This window comes from Pteropus alecto, unplaced genomic scaffold (assembly GCF_000325575.1).
Source record: "Pteropus alecto unplaced genomic scaffold, ASM32557v1 scaffold14, whole genome shotgun sequence".
Lineage (NCBI taxonomy): Eukaryota > Metazoa > Chordata > Mammalia > Chiroptera > Pteropodidae > Pteropus > Pteropus alecto.
The window spans coordinates 10981212-10983973 of NW_006436810.1; the positions used below are offsets into that span (position 1 = coordinate 10981212).

At 41.0% G+C, this 2762-nt stretch overlaps 1 pseudogene; it reads right to left on the reverse strand.

Moving 5' to 3' along the window:
* Positions 1 to 602: 602 nt before the first annotated feature.
* On the reverse strand, positions 603 to 718 carry LOC112481319 (annotated as a pseudogene).
* Positions 719 to 2762: the final 2044 nt, after the last annotated feature.

Sequence of the window (2762 nt, forward strand, 5' to 3'; positions counted from 1 at the left end):
TCTTAGAGAGTGAGCTGTAGAATAGCAATACAGCTAAGTTTATCCAGAAATGTAGAAACATACTTCATTACCACCAGCTGTGTTTGTTTAGCCAAGTGATCATAATGGATAACTTTGGAATGCACAAACAATTGTGGTATGGATTGGCTAGGAAAACAATAAGCTAGTAAAGGACACAGTGGAATCCAATTTGAAGTTTTTAGCTTCAATTAAAGTGGATAGGAAGTAGCAGAGCAAATGAATCATGCTGGGACAAAGTAATCTGTTTTAAGTCTTTAAAGCACATTGGAGTTCTGACAAAAGGCAAGAAACAATATTGACCATAAAAGATCTTTGAAGAGATATCCATTCATTCATTTGTTTGTTTTTAAACAAATGTTTGTTAACTCTACCCTATATCTCAGGTAGTGTGTTAGGCCCCAAAGATATGTAACACTTTCACTCACAGCCATGTTCTATAGCAAGGGAGAAGACATACCTTTATTAAAATGAGCTTATCCCACTGGAGGTGGTCTGAGACCATTTTTTTATTATACTTGGTTGACCTCACAGATTGCGAGGAACTTGTCAGCTTACAATCCCTATTTTTAATTTATTTTTTATACCTACAGCACATGGTCTTCCTAGGTGGTCTCCCATCCAAGTACTAACCAGGCCCGACCCTGATTAGCTTTTGAGATCAGATATCAGGCTTGTTCAGGGTGGCATGGCCATAGACCATGGACCATGGCTCCCCTGAGGCACAAACCCAGGACCTTATGCGTGTAAAGCAGACATGCTAACTGCTACGCTATGGAACCATATCCAGGGACCATTTTTTTTTTCCTTAGAAAATCGCACCATTCAAAATTAACTACAAAGTGCTTAGAGTAATCAGGACAATTTTTACTGATTACTGCCGGCTTACTGCCGTTGGACAGAGGTCATCAGATTGCCAACAAGTCTTCAGAGAAGCAAGGAAGCAAGCACTCTTTTGATGCATCCATAGAAAAACCTTGGGTCGCTTGAGTAAGGCTGGATGGTCCTAGAGCACAGTGGCATCTACTCTCATGCACTCAGGTTACTAACCGGTCTGCACAGACTGCCAGAAATTTTCTCTGTGAGTTAAGAAATGCGGAGATTGTTTTTTTTCTTGAAAAACGAGGCGGGAGTAAGTGGTGTGAAATCATTTACTTTCCCTTGCTTTGTCTTACCCACGCCTTCAACTAGTAGGGCACCTTCATCACTGAGCCTCTATGGATAGCGATCATGAGCCTAGCTTGCTATTTCGATAATAACCTGCATTGTCTACTCTCATTTTCTATCCTGGAGAAATGTGATCTCTCCAGTGCACCGTGAGAGGCTACCGTGAAAGCTCGTCCTCAGAGCTGTGAGGCACGGCGTAAACAGACGCCACCTAAGGGGATGAGTGGCAGTGATCTCACCTTCGTAGGCATGCTTCGAGGGCTGTGGGGCACTTTTTATTTTGCTGCTGTGTTTGATATGAAATGACAGTTGCCTTGAGCTTTCCACTGCTGATGCCAATGCCACTGGGGTTGTGTCTAGACTGAATGGGGCCTGGCCTTTGGGGACAATATTTTCTTTAGAAGAAGTCCTGTCTCAATTCAACCAAAGCAAGTGAATGCTGAAATGAATCAGAAGTGCCACAAGTAAGCAGCTTTTGGAGGCATTTTCACAAACTCTTATCCTTTTAATAATTCTGCTTGCAACATTTTAAATATTATAACGAATCGCAGTAGAAAAGACAGATTCATGAAGGTTCGCAGATAATTACAAATTTGGGGGGGAAATCCTAATTTAAAATAAATACCTTTAAATCATTCATATAAACATACAAAAAATTTTGAAAGCCCAAATAAGTCATAGATGGCATAGTGAGAGCTCCCGGTCTTCTGTGTTAAAGGCTACTACCTACGCTAAAATCACCCCATTCCTCTCTTAGGACGATATAGAGAAATAATAAGAACCAATAGAAGTCACCTAAAATTGATGTCAGTCACAGCTAGAACGAGGAGGAAATGATGCAATCAAGACAGCAAAGGTAGAAGCAAGAGCAGAAGCACTGACCGTAGACCAGCCACCGGGGCTAGGATTTGGGTGTAATGCAGAGCGAAGGCAGGGGAATCCTGGCAGTAGAAAGAACCAGGTAACGAGGAGAGAGCTCCCCTAAATGCAGAACTACGCAGACGATTGGCTAATCAGAGCAAGCGAGGGAAAAGGGCAGGATCTTGAAATGTGCGGTGTATAGGAAGTGGCAGAACTATCCAGTTCTGGAGAAGGCATGGGGCGCACTATGGGAGGGGGTATCTCTTAAAAGCGGTATCAGGTCATGAAGGACAGAAGAAACCCAAAGTGGCTGGTGCTCAGGCTCAATTCAACAATATAAGGTCTAAAAGTCTATAATAGAATATAGAATTTTATGCCTATGTACATGGATACATATATGTGAATATCACAAAACAAACCGCATGCGCATGCGCATGCGCACGCGCACACACATACACAGACTAGAACGTGTGATAAACTTCACTACCCTCTAGCAACAGAACAATAAACCACTGAACCAAGGGAAAGGAAAAAATCCAACGCCTTTCCCTTTCCTCCTACTAAGCTTTTCTTTAATCACCGATTTAAGGAATTCCAAAACATTAACACTTAATAAGAAAAATAACATTCAAGTAATAGCTAGTAATATAACAATATAATATAATATCTGAGAAATATAAATAATATAGAATATATACTAGAATAAAACAAATCAA